General features: G+C 43.3%; 1 protein-coding gene across 1 annotated transcript in view; it reads left to right on the top strand.

The window, feature by feature from the left end:
• Positions 1-7,325: 7,325 nt before the first annotated feature.
• Positions 7,326-11,376, top strand: part of VGLL4 (vestigial like family member 4) — a 103,351-nt gene continuing 99,300 nt past the window's right edge. The window contains exon 1 of the mRNA XM_081320469.1: positions 7,326-7,634. The gene's annotated coding sequence lies outside the window, so the exon portion shown is untranslated. The remainder of the gene's footprint in view (positions 7,635-11,376) is intronic.

Below are 11,376 nucleotides of genomic sequence, written 5' to 3'. Positions count from 1 at the left end.
AAAAAGTGATTTATGACCATTTTTCACACTCATTACCCTTGTAGCATCTCCATGGTCATGTGATTTACATTCAGATGCTTGACAACTGATTCACATTTATGATGGGTGCAGTGTCCCAGAGTCATATGATCCCTTTTTGTGATCTGACAAGCAATGTCAATGGGGAAAGCAGATTCACGTAACAACTGTGTTACTAATTTAACAATTGCAATGATTTACTTAACAAATCTGGCCAAAAAAGTCATAAAGTGGAGAAAAACTCAAAACAAATTTCTCATTTAACAACATAAATTTTGGGCTCAATTGGGGCCATAAAGTGAAGACAACCTGTATTTCAGTTGGCTTTCATAGTCATGGGATCTATAAGGCCATATACTAGAAAGGCCTTTTACCATAGTAGTAGTACATATTTTGGAGAATTTACTTCAGATTCAAGTAGTTAAATTTTTGGCTTCAGAATATACTTTACACTTTGTTATCTTTAATCCTGTTTTGGTGCTTGTTACATTGGGCACTACTTTGAGAAAAGAAATCCTTTGTATTAGAAATAAGTACTCATGGACGCTAAGAAGTATATTTTAACATTAGAAGATAACAGTAAGTACTGTAAATGCAATTTTATACATCTGTGGTTTGGTGACATCAGATTAAAACTGTTATTCCAAAAGTTAAACAAAACCAGTCCTTTATTTGATTATTACCAAATAGTATTTCATACAGGTTGGGCTGCCTAATCTCAAACAAACAAAGTGTGTTAACAGAAGAAGGCCAAAAAATTAATAAATGTAATCACAGGCTGTGAGTTTTTCTAACATGCTCAAGAGGTCATGGCCTTTATCACATATAACAAAGCTCTGGAGAAAATTCAGTTGGAGAATTTGAATTATACAGCTAAAAAGCTTGGCAAGCTAAAAAAAAAAGGAAATCTGTGCACAATCTTATCCCTTAATAAGTGGTGAGAGATCTTCATTATTAAAAAAATGTCACTTATTCCAATTGATTTAAGTAAAGGCTTAGAATAGCGTGCAAAATAGATTTCCCTTTAGGTATCACGTGAAACTGCTTATTCAGGTAAATTGTACATCACATGGTGAGGATAATCAACTGAAGATGTTTTCCACCAATGTGCTGGAACTTCTTGGAGGCTTCTGCTGAGCCACAAACTCAGGTAGATTGCTCTACCTGATCAATGGATTGCTTATACCTGGGGTAGGCAACCTCGGCTCTTTTATGACTCATGGACTTCAACTCCCAGAATTCCTGAGCCAGCATAGCCAGCATAGCTGGCTCAGGAATTCTGGGAGTTGAAGTCCATGAGTCATAAAAGAGCCGAGGTTGCCTACCCCTGGCTTATACCATTGATTCAGTGTATCTACTCGCTTCTTAAATTCATTTCCCACAATATTTGCTGTTTCACTTTAACTCTTCCTCTCTACTGTCTTAGTATATTAGCATTAAACTGATAATCCATTATTGCGTAAAAGGTTATTAGTTTCAGTAGTTTGGGTATTTCCATGTGTTCATTGTGTAGTTTCACATGAGTGCATAATAAAGTGGTATGAGCCATTATATATCAGATTTGACCGTATTTTGAAATATCTCATGGAATGGAGATGTTGGAAGATAAGCCACATCTTAGACAGACCCTTATGTAAGTTTGCCTAGAGTCTAGACATTTGTTATATACTCATCAGCATGTTCAAAGAGCAAAGTTCATGCTAGGACGTAACAGACAAAAGCTATGTTTGCATATGTGTGCATGTGCACAAATGCCTTTAAGACAGTGCTGACTTCTGGTGGCTGCTTGGACAAGTCCCTGCAGTTTTCTTGGCAAGATTTCTGAAGTGGTTTGAGAGAGATCCCAAGTTCACTCAGTTGGCTTTGTGCCTAAGGCAGGACTAAAACTCACAGTCTCCCAGTCACTAGCCTGATGCCTTAAACACCACATCAAGCTGGCTCTCACAAAAGCAATCCTTAATACATTAAGAGGCAATGTATTACTGTAAATAAAAACTACTTGGTTATGAAAACCAATAAGCAACTGATTAATTTTACTTCTAGTTAAGAGCCGTGGTGGCACAGTGGTTAGAATGCAGTACTATAGACTGCTACTACTGGTTGCCAGCAATTTGGCAGTTCAAGTCTCACCAGCTCAAGGTTGACTCAGCCTTCCATCCTTCCAAAGTCAGTAAAATGAGGACCCAGATTGTTGGGGGCAATATGCTGACTCTGTAAACTGCTTAGAGAGGGCTGTAAAGCACTGTGAAGCGATATATAAGTCTTAAGTGCTGTTAATTTTGCTAGTAACTTAAGTGGTTTGGGTGGATTACAGTGTTAATTAAAACCATTAAAAAGTTTTTAAAAACAGAATAGTTAAAACAATAAAATACGATCAAAATAAAACATGGAAAATTCACTATTCCTGAATAGAATGGAAGTTACAGGGAATGCTGTAATTACAACAAAGGTGAGTAAAATGATATTTAAGCGTTTTATTTATTTTTGAGGGCGTGGTGGCATAGAGGTAGAGCTCTCGCCTCACAATAAGGAGGCTGTGAGTTCGATCCTGAGTAGCAATAGATATTTCTCTCTGGGCGCAATGAATATTTGCCTGTTGCGAACTCCATGTAGTCATTAGGAAGAGTATATATATATATATATATATATATATATATATATATATATATATATATATATATATATATATATATATATATATATATATATATATATATATATATATATATATATATATATATACACACACACACACACACACACACACACACATACACACACACCCCTTCATGGATGGATTACTGCCTTGTCATGGCGAAGGGGCTTGCGTAATTCAATGAAGCTATGAGCTATGCTGTGCAGGGCCACCCAAGACGGACAGGTCATAGCTGAGAGTTCTGACAAAACGTGATCCACTGGAGAAGGAAATGGCAACCCACTCCAGTATCTTTGCCATGAAAACCCTATGGACAGTACCAAAAGGCAATACGATATGACGCTGGAAGATGAGCCCCTCAGGTTGGAAGGCGTCCAATATGCTACTGGGAAAAAGCAGAGGGCTAGTACTAGTAGCACCAGAAAGAATGAAGCAACTGGGCCAAAGCCGAAAGGACGCTCAGCTGTGGATGCGTCTGGTGGTGAAAGGAAAGTCCGATGCTGTAAAGATATTTTCTCCATAGGAACCTGGAATGTAAGATCCATGAATCAAGGAAAGCTGGATGTGGTCAAACGAGATAACAAGACTAAACATCGACATCTTAGGTATCAGCGAACTAAAATGGACAGGAATGGGTGAATTTAATTCAGATGACCATCAGGTATACTACTGCGTGCAAGAATCCCTCAGAAGAAATGGAGTAGCCTTCATAGTCAATAAAAGAGTAGGAAAAGCAATACTGGGATACAATCCTCAAAATGACAGAATGATCTCAGTTCGAATCCAAGGCAAACCATTCAACATCACAGTAGTCCAAGTCTATGCCCCAACCACCAATGCTGAAGAGGATGAAATTGACGGGTTCTATGAAGCCCTACAGCACCTTATAGAACTAACACCAAAAAATGATGTCCTTATCATGGGGGATTGGAATGCTAAAGTAGGAAGCCAAAAGATAACCGGAATAACAGGCAAGTTTGGCCTCGCGGTACAAAATGACGTAGGGCACAGGCTAATAGAATTTTGTCAAGAGAATACGATGGTCATAGCAAACACTCTTTTCCAACAACCCAAGAGATGGCTCTACACATGGACATCACCAGACAGTCAACACAGAAATCAGATTGACTATATGCTCTGCAGCCAAAGATGGAGAAGCTCTATACCATACATGTCAAACACAAGGCCCGGGGGCCGGATTCAGCCTGTGAAGTGGTTTCATGTGGCCCGCGAAGCCATCCTGGAAACAGTGAGGGAACGGCCCCCACTGCCTTGGCCCTGGCCCAGAGACCCTCCTTCTGCCAAAGACCCTCAGATCTGTCCCACTCCTGCCCAGGCCCCCATAGGCACCCTTGATGCAAACGATGTAGAGCTGGCCACGCCCACCCAGTAGGCTATACGCTCTAGCCACGCCCACCCAGTAGGCCACGCCCACCCAGGCCATACCCATCCGGCCCCCTGAGGGCAACCGCAATGCTGATGCAGCCCTCAATGAAATTGAGTTTGACACCCCTGCTCTATACAGTCAGTAAAAACAAGACTAGGAGCTGACTGTGGCTCAGACCATGAGCTTCTCATTGCAAAGTTTAGGCTTAAACTGAAGAAAGTAGGGAAAAGCACTAGGCCACTCAGGTATGAATTAAATCATATCCCTGTTGAATATACAGTAGAGGTGACAAATAGATTTAAGGAATTAGATCTGATAGACAGAGTGCCTGAAGAACTATGGACACAGGTTCGCAACATTGTACAACAGGTAGCAACCAAAACCATCCCAAAGAAAAAGAAATGCAAGAAAGCAAAATGGCTGTCTGAGGAAGCTTTGCAAATAGCTGAGGAAAGGAGGGAAGCGAAAGGCAAGGGAGAAAAACATAGATATGCCCAATTGAATGCAGAATTCCAGAGAATAGCTAGAAGAGATAAGAATGCCTTCTTAAATGAACAGTGCAAAGAAATAGAAGAAAACAATAGAATAGGGAGGACCAGAGATCTTTTCAAGAAAATTGGAGAGATGAAGGGAACGTTTAATGCAAAAACGGGCATGATAAAGGACCAAAATGGCAGGGACCTAACAGAGGCAGAAGAGATTAAGAAGAGGTGGCAAAATTACACAGAAGAACTATACAAGAATGAGCTTAACGTCCCTGATAATCACAGTGAGGTGGTCACTGACCTCGAGCCAGACATCCTAGAATGTGAAGTGAAGTGGGCCTTAGAAAAGCTGAGCAACAACAAAGCTAGTGGAGGTGACAGTATTCCAGCTGAGCTATTCAAAATCTTAAAAGATGATGCAGTAAAAGTGCTACACTCAATTTGCCAGCAAATTTGGAAAACTCAACGATGGCCACAGGATTGGAAAAGATCAGTTTGCATTCCAATTCCAAAGAAAGGCAGTGCCAAAGAGTGTTCAAACTATCACACCATTGCACTCATTTCTCATGCTAGTAAAGTTATGCTTAAAATCCTACAAGCTAGACTCCAGCAGTATGTGGATCGAGAACTACAGGCAGGATTTCGAAGAGGCAGAGGAACTAGAGATCAAATTGCCAACATACGCTGGATCATGGAGAAAGCTAGAGAGTTCTAGAAAAACATCTACTTCTGCTTCATTGACTATGCTAAAGCCTTTGATTGTGTGGATCATAACAAACTGTGGCAAGTTCTTAAAGAGATGAAAGTGAAAAGGAACTAAAGAGCCTCTTGTTGCGGGTGAAGAAGGAGAGTGCAAAACCTGGGTTGAAACTTAACATTAAAAAAACCAAGATCATGGCATCCAGCCCTCTCAATTCCTGGCAAACAGATGGGGAAGAAATGGAGGTAGTGACAGATTTTATTTTCCTGGGCTCCAAGATCACTGCAGATGGGGACTGTAGCCAAGAAATTAAGACACTTGCTCCTCGGGAGGAAAGCCATGGCAAATCTAGACAGCACACTAAAAAGCATAGACATCACCCTGTCAACAAAGGTGTGTATAGTCAAGGCTATGGTCTTCCCAGTTGCAATGTATGGCAGTGAAAGTTGGACCATAAAAAAGGCTGAGCACCAAAGAATTGAGGCCTTTGAACTATGGTACTGGAGAAGACTCCTGCGAGTCCCTTGGACTGCAAGGCGATCAAACCGGTCAGTCCTAGAGGAGATCAACCCTGACTGCTCTTTAGAAGGTCAGATCCTAAAGCTAAAACTCAAATACTTTGGCCACCTAATGAGAAGGAAGGACTCACTGGAGAAGAGCCTAATGCTGGGAAAGATTGAGGGCAATAGAAGAAGGGGACGACAGAGAATGAGATGGCTGGACGGAGTCACTGAAGCAGTAGGCGTGAGCTTAAATGGACTCCAGAAGATGGTAGAGGACAGGAAGGCCTGGAGGAACGTTGTCCATAGGGTCATGATGGGTCGGACACGATTTCGCAGCTAACAACAATATATATATATATATATGTATATGTATATATGTCTTTTATGTTGCAAAATCAGTTTGTTTAATCCACTGTTGAATTTCTAACACTCAACTCTCAAGAAATATGTTATCTTCATTTTATTCCACGTTTAAATTTGATAAACTTGGTATATTTTGCCTAACTCATTTCTCTTATTTTTGTGACAGAGGTCCCCAACCTTTTGGACACAAGGGACCAGTTACGAGAGAGGTTGTTCCGTGGAGGGTGCGTGGTTTTGTGTCCTGCCTTCATCCTTGGGGCTTTGTTTGTGTGGACAGGTTGCTGGCATGTCCCGGCTTGGTACTGGTCCACAGACGGGGGGGGGGTTGGGGACCCCTGTTGTACAGTATCCGGTTTCCAATTATTCATACAATTTTGCAATTTTACGCTGAAGAAAAAGATTCGTTTTCAAAAGTTTTGATAGGAAGGACGGAATTATTGAAAAACACGAACCCTCGATGGAAGCGAGTTTGCTGCAAGAGTTTAGAGAGCCCCTTGGGTCGTTACAATTTTACTCCACAGGTAAGCAACACAAGGCAGTCGGTCAAAAAATAATAATAAAACTAATCGCCCAAGGAGGGATATGAAGATGATTTCAGGTGATTTAGGAATTACTGAAAGAAATTACTCCTCCTCTCGGATCTGACCTTCGTTCGGCGGGAATCGCTTGGAGGACGCACAAAGGTTGCCGCTTGCGGCCGCCTGTTATGCCCTCCAGCGGGTTTCTTCCGGGCAAGCGGCTGCAATCTCGTCGCTTTAGTCCGGATCAGAGGCGCGGTACGTTGCATAGAAACCGCCGCTGCGACCGAGTAACTGCCGAGCTCCTGCTTTGTGTAGCCGAGAACCAGCGAGTAGGTGGAGGGGCGGGGGGGGGGGAGAATGCCAGGGCTCGTGCAACTCTCGGCCCTGAAGGAGGCGGCCGAGGGTAGACAATGAGGAACGCTTCCCGCCCCGCCTCTAAATTCGGGCTCCCATTGAAACACATTTTAGACATTTTCTCTCTCAACCGCCCCTCCCTCTCTTTCTCCCCAACTCCCCACCCCCCCACCCCGACTTCGATATTACCTGCTGAGGATATGATGTCATGGCCTTATTATCCTAATGTAGGCTGATCTCACGAGCGTCCGCAGCCAATGGGGCAGCAGGGCTCTCCCCACCTGCTAGGAAGAGAATTCCATCATTCTTGGAATTCTTCCTTCGGCTAGCCTAGCGCACCGCAGCGCGCGCCGAGCGGTGCCGAGCGCGGCCGCTCAATCTTGCGAAGGCTCGCATTGTTTGGGACCCAGCCGCGCGACCCCTCTCTGCCCAATCAGCAGGCAGGGCGCTTCCTGGCTGGAGCCCGCGCAACCGAGCTTGGCGACTGGAGAAACCAGGAAAGCTCGGAGCGACCGCGGGCAGGGCGCGCGCCGACTTTCTCTCTTTACCCTTCCCCCTCTCCCCTCCCCCCCTCCTGGCCCGGCTCGGCTCGGCCCGGCTTTGCAGGGGGGAGCGCGACTGAGTAGCGCGGAAGGTCTTGCAAACTGGTGAGTGAGGAGCCTACGACGGGAGCTGGAGTTTGCACGGGTCGTCCCCGCGGCGGCGGAAGTGCGGTGCGGCGGCTTTGCTGGAGAGGGGCTGTGGATAACAGCGGGGCGCCGGGAAGATGCTGGTCGGCGCTTGGGTGGACCCTGGGGGGAAGCTTGGCGCTGAGGGGTCGAAGCTTTTCCTGATCGCCTTTATAAGCGGGCCCGGGGTCTTTGGAAAGGGGGCGGAGGGGGGGGAATAGTTGCTTTCAGACCTGCCGTCTGTTCCAAGCCGTGCTTGGGAGAGCTTGTGTGCCGACTTCTCTAGTGGATAAAGCGTAGAAGCGAATAAAAAAAAAAGAGCGTTTATTCTCGGCTGCAAGTGGGAGAAATCGCGGGGTAGGTTTTATGCGTCTGTAGTCTTGGAAAAGTGAAATCCCGGAGAACGGAGGGGGGAGGGAGGGGGAAAGGGAGAGAACTTGTAGCTCTACTTCGTATTACCCCCTCCCCCTTTTCTTTCTCTTGTTTGTTTTGCTGAGGTTAGGATACGCTAATTCAGCTTTTCCCAACCTTAGGAACTTGAAGATGCGTGGACTTCAACTCCCAGAATTCCCCAGCCAGCTATGCTGGCTGGGGAATTCTGGGAGTTGAAGTCCACGCATCTTCAAGTTCCTAAGGTTGGGAAACGCTGCGCTAATTGACCGATAGTAGATCGTTGTCGTGTTATCGTTATGCCGCACAAAAAAAGCGCTCCGGTTGGCTCTTGGCTTTTAATGGATCGTTTTAGCTGGCCTTTGCAAGCGGATCCTTCTTGCTTTTTTTTTTCTTCAGAGTTTTCTCGGGGCGCTGCCCATTCTTTTTCTGGGCTTGCGAGATGCCTAGCCCCACACGATTGCAGCCCCCCCCCCTTAAGCACCCTTTACATGCTGAACTCACTCAGAATGTAAGCAAATGTTAGATTGGAAGCGATCTGGAAAGAAACAAAGCCACTTAGAGTTAGTTATGTGTGTGCATTTCGGTGCTGCTTTTGCCATGGATATCCACTTCTTCGGTCCGAACGTGAGGCTGTTTAGCAAGAACTAGCAAGAATGGCAATTGATACGGGTATGCAAACTTTGATGGACAAGTTTGGTTGGATTTGCTAAGTTTTGTGGGAGGTGTTTTTGTTTTGGCCACCTAATAGTTGCAGGCTCTTACTATTAACTCTGCAATGTCCTGTCAGTGCTTACCAGATGACACATCTCTCTAGCCTTGTTTGGACTTGTCAGTGTCATCATGACATCTGCTCTTCCTTGAGCCCTTTTGATTTTTTAGACAGCTGCCTTCTGCAGGCTGCTTTTACATTGAAGAGAGTCATTCAAAAGGCATTGGGAATTTCCCTTTTCTTAGTCCCTCCATGCAAAGTAGCATCTCCTAGCTTTCGAAATCTTCTTGTATTAATTGAGATTTGATACGATTTGGTCTGTTAGCCCAGTCTGGCTGCAGGTAGAGGATCTCCCTTTTTGCAACAGTTGGGATGCAATGATTTAAATTTTGCAGGTGTTCAGTTTGAGAGGTGGCATCAGTGTTTGAAAAGTAAATTCAGAGGCAATGAGGGCTACAATGAAGACATAGTAAGGTTTTTATTGCACAGTTAAGTTCAGAGAGGAAGATAAGTTTGTTTCTTTTGCCTCTTTGTTTATTTCTGTTCTCCTATGCACAGTGATTTTGGTACACTCTGGTGATTGGATAAATAATGAAATGAAACCCTTAAGGAAGGAAAATTGAATTAATCACTTTCTATCTACCGTTATCCATCTCCATATTTATTTTCTAAAGCAATCATTTTTATCTGAAATCATAATTTTGTAAACTTTTGATTAGTTTTGGCTAAAAAAAATATGGTTCATTTCATTGATTTAAAGCAGACTTGTTTGCAATCCACCTTCCCTAATACTGTATGTTAGCCTATATCCAATTTATAATCTGGTATGATCAAAGTGTAGATGAATTAAGAGTTTGCCCTTTGGTTTCTGAACTCTCAGAGCAAACCCTTAACCTGGATAAGGACCTGGTAAGGTTGGTGATTTGTTCCTTCTCTCCTGGATTCAAATTTATAATTGAAATTAACAACGTATTTCTTGCCTATGTAAATTCCATTTGTAGGTGTTTTGTATGTGTGGGGCAAACTATACTTAGTACTGCAGTGGGACCCAGGACAGCAGCTTCTGCCTCCCATTCTAGAGTTCCATACCAGATTGTGTCCCATAAGCTCATGACAAACAAACTGATTAATATTTCCGTAGTTTCTTCTTTGAGGTATACAATCTAGTAATGTTTTCTGGACTTAGATTTGTTGAACAACTTTAATTTTCTCTTCTCTCCCCTTCTTTGAAACTATGGAAATGTTTGGAATGTGACACAATAGATGCAAATAATGCCGTTAGTAGTATTTATTCTTTTCATTTATATTCTGTTTTTTTCTCTAAAGGTGGCAGGATCAGAACCCCAGTTTCCAAATGATTCAAGATTTTAACACATCATTTCAACAGGTCTGCTAGAGAATGAGAAAGGGTTACTGGATAGAGTTAGGATGAGAATTTGGATGTGGTCAGTTATAATAATATTCTGCAACCAATATACCAGGGGTAGGCAACCTTGGCTCTTTTATGACTCGTGGACTTCAACTCCCAGAATTCCTGAGCCAGCATGGCTCAGTATGGAAACCTCTCCATTTCTCCTCAGCATGGCTGGCTCAGGAATTCTGGGAGTTGAAGTCCATGAGTCATAAAAGAGCCAAGGTTGCCTACCCCTGCAATATACCATACATCTGCTATAGGAAAAAAATGATACAATGTATTTTACATAAAATTCAGTTTGCAAAATGAATGAGAGATATTTGTGCATGCGTTGAAAACAGAACACACTGGTACATTTTTTCTCTGAAACATTTAAGCTGATGTGTAGAAGGGCTTTTCTGAAGTCTCTCTTCCAGCCTTCCTTAGCTTAGTGCTTGAAATTTCTGACCTACATGGTTAAGGATGGCTTAGGCCCGGGATATTTGCAGGACCGTCTGCTACCGGGGACGACTTCCCATCGCCCAGTGCGCTCACACAGAGAGGGCCTCCTCAGGGTGCCGTCGGCCAGACAATGTCGGCTGGCGACCCCCAGGGGGAGGGCCTTCTCTGTGGGAGCACCAGCCCTTTGGCACCAACTCCCCCTTGAGCTTCGGATGGCCCCGGACCTCCAGTCTTTTCACCGCGACCTCAAAACTTTTTTTCTTCCATCAGGCTGACCTGGATTGATGATGGGTTTTTAAATATGTTTTAATTTTTAACTGTGTAGTTAATTTATTTTGGGGCTGTTATTTAATTCTTTTTTAATTTTTGTATTGCTTTTTATTGTTGTTAGCCGCCCTGAGTCCTTCGGGAGATAGGGCAGCATATAAGTCCCAAAAATAAATAAATAAATAAGGATGGCTGTTGGAGAAGACAGCTTTAACTTGTAATACTCTCAGCTTTAACTGCATATAATGAGCATGTGAGTATGATCTCAGTTACATAAAAATCCTTGATTTCTACTTTGACCTGGATAAATACATCTGCAAGTCTAGGGTAGAGATGAAATTAGGTCTAGGTTAGGTGAATGATATTTCTGAACCTAGGTTAATTCTATTTTTGGAACCTGTCCAAGTGATCATGATCCGAATTAAAGATGTGACTTAAGTTATTAGTAAATCGGTAAGTCCATCTTCTGTTGACCCTATTGTAAGAATTGAGATGGA

Source organism: Vipera berus, assembly GCF_964194415.1.
Source record: "Vipera berus genome assembly, chromosome: 2".
In the NCBI taxonomy this organism is placed as follows: Eukaryota; Metazoa; Chordata; class Lepidosauria; order Squamata; family Viperidae; genus Vipera; species Vipera berus.
The sequence above is the reverse complement of the archived record's forward strand: the minus strand, read 5'-3'. Positions and strand labels throughout refer to the sequence as shown.